General features: G+C 34.2%; 1 long non-coding RNA gene across 1 annotated transcript; it reads left to right on the top strand.

The window, feature by feature from the left end:
• Window positions 1-481: 481 nt before the first annotated feature.
• Window positions 482-1,388, top strand: LOC119571072. Its single transcript, XR_005228515.1, has 2 exons — window positions 482-609; window positions 764-1,388. It is a non-coding gene; the product is annotated as an uncharacterized LOC119571072 (long non-coding RNA).
• The last annotated feature ends 7,057 nt before the right edge of the window (window positions 1,389-8,445 follow it).

Below are 8,445 nucleotides of genomic sequence, written 5' to 3'. Positions count from 1 at the left end.
TCAAAAGGTATGTTGCAATTAAATTTTATGAAGATTATTTGGTTTTAACTTTTTTGTTTTATTTATTTTAGTGAAGACTTTCTGCTTCGTTTTACAGTAAATGCCAGGAAGTTCAAGCATGCCATTTGTTTTTATTTGTCTGTTTCTGCACATAGACTCAGGACTTCAAGATGGTTATGGATCAGCGTCCCAGAATCAGAACAAGGGGTGGGGCATCAACAGGCTCAGCCACCAATTCAGGAACTGAATTTGGGAGGCTATAAAGTCACCTTAATAAAGTAGGGAGGGTAAGACATCATCTTTTTCCTTTTTGGGGTTGGTCTTAATATGCAATTTCTTTGTTGTATTTCGTGTCTTTTCATAAGTATTAGCTTTGATGAGTATTCATTTTATCCTTTTTTTATTTTAAAATACAACTTCATTGATATATTTTAAATTTTCCAAAGTCATATGCAACCCAAGGTTTCCATACGGGAACTCCCCCCCATTCAACCTGGCTGGCTCTGGCACCAATCCCATGACTGCTAATGCATACCCGCCTATGTTCATCCCTACTATCCAGCTGCTGCACAGCACCACTCCCCTCTCATGCATCATCAGCTCCACCAGGTAGGTTTTTTATGCATGTTGAAAAAAAAAACCTAACATTTTATTATTGTAAGGAAATTTACCAAAACAATTTGCCTAATGTCTGTAAGTGTAACTGGAAATTATCTCCCACCCTCTCATAACATAATAATTTACAAAACACTATTTTGTTCAGGATGGTGGCAGCTCTGGTGGTCAGCGTGCAGGGACAGCAGGTGGACAAAACAAAGGTGGATCTAAGCCAGCTTATGGTGGTTCTTACTGGGGATCAAACTGAGGGGGTCTCGTCTTGAGAATCTTCTTAGTCCCTAAGGAAATCCTAACCTGGGAACCTATAAGAAAGGGGCCTGGATGATTGTGAAGTGAATGAGAAGCCTGAATACACTTGTGTGTTTTTGAGGCCGCATTCATTCCCAACCACGATATAGGTGCCTCTCAGCATCCGGAGCATCAATTTGTCAATTAGAAATGAAAATGCGCCACAGAAGTCTTTGATTTAAACAAAAAATAAATTAATTGCTTAGATGGATGTACAAGGGTCAAAACGTAGTTGTACTCTTTAGTCAGTGCAAAAAACAAAAAAAAAAATACTAATACAAAGGATTTGCTTGTCTCGGTACATAATTTAATACGTGTATGAGGTAAGTTATTCCTCACCTTATAGGTCATACTTTATGTGAAGTCGTCCAAGATGATGTAAAGTGGATATAATATTTAGCATTTGTGGCAATGGTGTATTCAGTCTTGCTCTTCTCACTTGTAAATAACGGATGCCACTGAATAAACCATGGGCGCAGGTCCACTGGCATGGTGCATTTTTCCCGCAACCTCTCACTCCACATCTTTTTATATTTACAGAAGTTTTACAGATTGTATGTTTGGGTGATAGGATTTGGCAAAGAAGGACTAGTGATTGTACACCACTAGAACAGATCTTCATATAGGATACAAATATTAGTCATCATCCTATTCTGGAGGTTGAAATGTTAACATGTTTCTTGCAACTCTTTATTGGAGGGCTCCAGTGTAATTTGAAATGACAGTTCTTTGAATTTGCCTTTCAGTGATCACCCCAGAATAGGATGATTGTATGTTCAAACTCACTTTATATTGATTTTTTATTACTTTTTTTTTTTTTTTTTTTTCCCTTCTTTCTTTTCCCCCCTTTACACTTCCGTATCTCTCTAGGTACAATATAATCCCATTCCTGTTAAAGGACTGCTGTATCACTGATATGAAAAGAAGCCTCTTGTTTTGTAAGCTTTTTGTGTAGTGAGATATTTCAGTTCCACCATTAAAATATCTGAATCTAAAATGTATGTATTATTCCCATCAGCTTGGTTGTATTGCAAAACTTGTTAGGAAATTAATAGCTGTACAACTTTTTTTCAGCCGTTGCAAGCAGATATGTTTCAACCAGTATAATGGTATTAAACAGCAGTTATTCAATGTTGAAATGTAATAGTTTCCTGATTTTGTAATATCCAGTGGATTTGGCTTAGGTATTTTATTAATTACAGACAATTGAACACATCACAGTAGCACATTAAGACCTAAGACACGTTCCCTTGCCTCTGTATATTAGTAATTTCCTGTAAATATATTCTCCATTTCTCAGTATTTCTTTTACATAAGCCAATCACTATTTCCATTCTTTTTACCTTTTTTGCTTCCGAATTTCCATGAGTACACAAATAGGTTTGATAATACATACCTACAACTATATTTCCATTATGTTTCTGTAGATAAGAGTTGTGGGCAATTTCTTTACTATTTTATATTCTAGTTTTTTGCTGTGGCTACATCTAAGGTCATTAGGGGCGTATTCAAAATATAGGAATAGGGTGGGGCTGGATTTTTTGATACAAGGCAATGTTTGTGAATTTCCAGAATGGTCAAAAATAAACACTTGTGCTAGACATGAAATGTACAAAGCATTATGACAATGTCTTGTGGCAAAAAAGGAAAAAGCTGGGTTAAAGAGTAGGATGAGTGGCCAGAAGGAAAAGGAAAGAAAATGCCATACAAAATTAGTTAAGGCAGGGACTGAGGTCCAAAGTAGTGTGATCCCCTGTACTGGGCTTCAGTCTCCACCCCCTAAGCCTGCAATAATGAGCGAAGACTTTAGGTGGGGTGGGGGGGGGTTACATTCTCATAGAATTGAAGGAGAGAGAAAGCAATAGTAAATGGCCAGGAATTAAGTTATTTCCTTTTAATACTTGTTACACAGGTGTCTTATTCGGATGTAGTTTTTTTGTAGTGTTTAACACAAATAAATATTTATGTAATTTATTAAAAGGCTAGTTTTCTGTAAACAATTTTAAAGGGGAAAATATGAAGGGTGAGAGGAACCTGTGCTATCGATATTACAATAAATAATTTCATTCCTTACTTGTATGTATTATATTGTGATATGTTACTTTAATCTGATAATTAACTTCACATATTACATCTCAGACTTTACGCTTCTCAGTTAATGTATGCGAAAAACAGTTATTTGAACTTTGTTCCGCATATAAAAGAGGATACCAAAAAATAAACCTTCCCTCATTTAATACGTCTTTCATATAGGTAGAAAATGTGCTCTTTAACATTTTCTCATGGTAGTTCTCATCATTTTGTTCCCATTTAAAGTTTCTATACATTCAAATGCATCTTTCTTTCATTTGTATTTGCCCTAAGTGAATTCATTTGTTTTTGCCTTTTTATATTCAAAAACTATTAGTCTGGGCTAACTCCCTGTTCCTGCTGGATGTAAGCACTGGCAAGTGCCACCTACTCTTGATCAGATGCCTTTCTGAACATCCAAACCTTCTTGTTGCATCTAAAAGATCATGCGCTGGCTGACGGGTATGATGACAGCCTGTCATTGGGCATTTTCACCCCACAGAGCTTGTTTACAATAGCAAAGTACAGCAATAGAGGCATATGTGCACTACCATCTTATAGAGCATAAGAAATAGTAAAAAAAAAAACACACAAGGTTATGGCCTAATGTCATGAAATTACCAAAAATATCTGCTGCAACTCACCACTCAGAGACAAAGTCCACCAACATCCTCATGCAACCAGTTCTTAGTGTTGTGTTTTCTGCAAGTTGGCACAAAGTGCTGATAAGGCCCCCCCCCTGCCCTTCTTGTAATAGATTGTCAAGTAGAACAAGTTAAATTTGGATTTTGGGATCCCATGATACCCTGGCTTTGGGACTCAGTCTCTGGAGAGTGCGTCGCCCTCAGTGACAAAACAGATTAGATATTTTCATTCCTGCAGCTAGCAGTGTCATCCAACTGGCCACAGTGATTACTGCTAAGTGTCTGTCCACTCATGATTCGGCCAGTTAGTCAAGCATCTGACTTTGTTTATGCCCATGGGAAAGCAACATCTGCCTGTCTGGAGCTTGAGCTAGTTCACTATAGTGACCAGTATTGCAAGAATTGTCTCTAGTGCGGAGAGTTCTAGTTTGGTCACAGTAATTGTCAAAACAAGTCTATCCCATTATCATTCAAGCTCACTGGCCTAGAGTCAGATTCCTTTTACACCTGATTATCTGCCACAGACAGTGCATAATGGACCAGCTGGCACTGCACGATCATATAGACAGGGCTTAAAAGCCTGCCAACACTTGGTCTGTGTCATCACACTGGTTACAGTCCTGTGAGCCGCCTTTGTCCTCATCCATACTGCTGAATTGGTTGCTAGGTATTTACATTGGACAGACCGAGTGCAGTGTCCATTCCAATATGTGCGGACAGTTAAAGGAAAGTCAGGGCTTTTGGGAGTACTGTCATGTAGAAGAAAGGGAAAAACAACTGAGAAACTACAGATGTGTGTAGGGAAGCATTGCCAGTCAAACCACCAGATTTCATGGTGCTTTTGCTCAACCACAGGTAGAGGCAGTTGTTGCCATTGAAGTTGCCAGAAAATAGTTGACGACAGATTACTGGAAGAAGGACACTATGATAGCGTCATTGTCATTGCACTATTGAAACCATTTAGAATAATAAAATAACTATGGCATTCTACTACGACTTACTTTCATGAGAGTCACAGTTCCTCTACTTTTACAAAGCTTTCCATATACTAGATCTTGTGCAGTGATTTCCATCCTTTGGGGTGGAATGGCTTTGATGAATAGGATAAATACATTTGAGAACTATGAATTATGGTGGAATTTAACAAAATGCAGAGAAAACCAGCTTAACATTACACTAGTAATGGCAGTGTATATTTTTGTTGTGATATTTGTTGACTGGTCTATTCTACTGAAATACTGTATTTGAGGAATGGGCACAGGGATCATGTCATTTAGTGTGTGGGGGGGAAGGGGGGGGTTAGAAAAATGTTGGTCTATTGCCCTTGTGGAAGGTGGCTGGAAGGGGCAAAATATCAGATGTTCCAGAAAAAGGCTAATTGCATATATAAACATTAAGTCCATGCAAAAACTATAAAAGGAAAAATAAATTGGCTGCAGATTATCTTATATGAGAGGGATTCTGAATGACAGGAACTGAACTTAACTTCAAAGGGATTTACAACTTAAAATTTTGTATTTCAAGTATTTTATATTTGCTACAACTGCTAAAACAGGAAAATTGTGTTTGCTCTAGCAAATACACTGAACATGCATCTTTGTAAAACATCCAGAATATATGTAACTATTACTTTTTACATTTACTTAGCATCAAATTATGCTCCATTATAGAATCTGGAGTATTTTATTTTATTCTTAATGGGAAATGCAGAGAGAGTCAAAAGTAATAAAAGGAAATTTTATGGCTTTAAATGATAATAAGGAATAAGTACCAATGTATCACCAAGAAGAGAAAGTGTTAATGTTTATATTATGATTTTTATTTTCTCATGGAAAAGTAATAAACAATTTTGAAACATTAGAGTAAATGATGAAAAATGGTAATTATGGCTATAAAGGAGCAGGCAGGATAGAGGTAAATATTATCCACAACTGTGGACACAAAATTATACTGGGAAAACAAAGTGATAATTTTGTATGGAAACATTTCTAAAATCAGGTAATAACTAAAATTAATTATGAAAAAATTCAGGCTAATAATCAAAGTTTACTTACCAAATTCTTACACAAACGGAATATTGCACAGTAAAGAAAAAATATATATATTGCTAGTTGGAATTCTCTACAACTATGAACAACCCTCATGTAAGAGTACATGAGCACATGTAACTGAGTAAGGAGTGTTATAACCCAAACTGGTATGTGTGTATGTTGTTCTTTTATCAGCAAGATTTTCGTTTCAAATATTTGATACAACTTTTTCACAATCTTGCATATTAAATCATAAGTGAGTAATCTGTTGGTCACATATAAATATAGATACAAGTTTCATTTATATAATTTTCAGACTTTAATTTCCTCAAAGCATATATGAAGTAACCTGAGAATCTTTTCCCTGGACATAACAATTTTACATGAACCTTTAGTGTTAATAATAGTTATCTCAGTATCATATGTTATTGAACATGTATGGCTCATGCTTATTCAAAAGTTGATGGGAAAGAAAAGAAAAAAAATAATAAATAAATAAATAAATGCAGAATATGTATCATGTCCTAAACTGTCTTTGTTCTTTTGTACTGTAAGGTTATATCCAGTACTCTCAATAAGGTTATATCCAGTACTCTCAAAAAGAAAATGCCATGCATTTTGATGTATTTAAACATTAATTTTACACTTCATATATTATACAAACACCCTAGAGAATCAACAACTTAGTCTTCCTTTCATATTTTTATTAATGGAACTACCATGTTAATTTTAAACTGTTCTTTGAATACACAATAAGCTTACATCCACTCTCATTTAATATTTTAGTATTTCACTTACTTATCTCAAGCCTAAAAATATACATCATTTTAAACAGTTTTTTTTCCTTCAAATTATCTTCAACTTAACATTCACAATGTTTTGGCTTTCATTTTACTGTAATAAAAAATAAAATAATTTTCAGTATCTTTCACTTGAACTATTCTTAATAATAGAATCACCCATAGTACGTTACATCTCATAGCCAGATAACAGTCTCATGTGTTAATCTATACCACAAGCAACTAAAAATTCCATGATCCTACAGCAAAACACACTCCTTACCTTATATCCAAACTGCCTCCAGCAGAACCTACATGGCTGTATTAATGAATACTCTCGATGTAACTAAAGGTAAGTGGACTAATCCATCATGCAGTTTATGAAATGCAAATTAAAGCCATAATGTAAATAAAAGCTTATAAAGGATCAAGGAGGGAAGTATTGATTCCAAACTTTATACATTTTTAAACCCTTTCCCACATCACTTTCAAGGCCAATCACACTAAGCAATGTCTTTTCTATGCTGAATATAATTAATGATATTCTTGTAAAAAAAAAAAAAAAAAAAAAAAAAAAAAAAAAAAAAAAAAATCAAATCAAATCAAATCATAACTACACTGCTCACTTTACAATAATTTCAATTACTTGCTGCTTAAGAATTCCACATGCTTCAAACTTCACAATTTGTGAACATGTTTTGGTGATAGTATAGTATTGCACTCAAGATTCTCTATATTTTACCTATTTAATAAAATCATATCTACATAAACTCCTGTTTCATTATCTTAATTTCCTTAAACCTCAATGTGATATGATCAGAAATCAATCCCATTATGTGGTATCAAAATATATTAGTTAAGATCATGAATATGCTCAACATCAGTAAGGGAATAACAGAAGAGGTATATTTATGGAAAAAAAAAATTCCAAATGAACATAAATATGTATTACATCAACATTACTTTATGGAGTCATACCCATCACACTAAAAAAACACTCGAGCCATGAATTTGCAAAAGACTTCACAGACCGAGGTGCTTCTTCAAGGTATGGTGCGCTTTTCCATCTAACTTTAACGATTAGTTTAAATGCTCCTAAAACTCTAGTCTAATTAGTTATCATGGTCACTGATACAAGATATTGCTTTTCTAAAATTAGGTTTGAAGTTCTGATTCTTGCATCACTGTGAATTATTGTTCACATGATTAACATGCTCAACATTATCTTTCTAATCATATCACAGTAAATCAAGTCATGTCACAAATCAGTAACTTGGTATGGTTATCAGCAACAATGGATATCTAACCCAATAATATATGTTTAAAAAAGAATCCTCTTAAAACTGGCTGGAATATGAAACTCTTTCTAAAAATTACTCATTTCAACATTTAGCAGAAATGGTGTGTTGATGTGCTTGCATTAAAAAGGGGAACAGTGGAGAAAAGATGAGGTGTATTCATGGTAGCTGGGAAAAACTTCCACAAACTTTTTAGTTATATTTAGCATATTCAGCCATACAGCAATAAATTAATGAGAATCCTGAACACAAATAAAAGATAAAAATAAGCACTGGTTTTATTTTGGACACAAAAGCATGATGTTGAAGAAAAAGGGCATTGGCATAAAAATAAATCTGTTAAATGACTTCAATAAAAAAGTGCTCCATTTCAATTAAATTATATCTTATACAGTGATATACAAGTATGCTCTGGTGCTTTACAAATTATTGACAAGGTAGTAACATGAAAATACTACATCATACATTGTTTACAAGTCTTCACAATTTCATATAATCACAGTTGGTGGCAGCAAATATATATATGTAAAAAAATAATAATAAAAAAAATAAAAAAAAGGAGAAAAATATCAACCAATGACAATTTCCACCTACCATCTTCAAATATGAACATTGCATGATCAACCCATTTTGAATTACATAACAGCCACTCATTTCCCAATTGCATTTTTTTATTTTTCAGTATCCAAACTTGAGTTCCTTAAAACAAAAAAGGCAT

Source organism: Penaeus monodon, unplaced genomic scaffold (genome assembly GCF_015228065.2).
Source record: "Penaeus monodon isolate SGIC_2016 unplaced genomic scaffold, NSTDA_Pmon_1 PmonScaffold_502, whole genome shotgun sequence".
In the NCBI taxonomy this organism is placed as follows: Eukaryota; Metazoa; Arthropoda; class Malacostraca; order Decapoda; family Penaeidae; genus Penaeus; species Penaeus monodon.
This window is presented reverse-complemented; position numbering and strand designations above follow the sequence as displayed.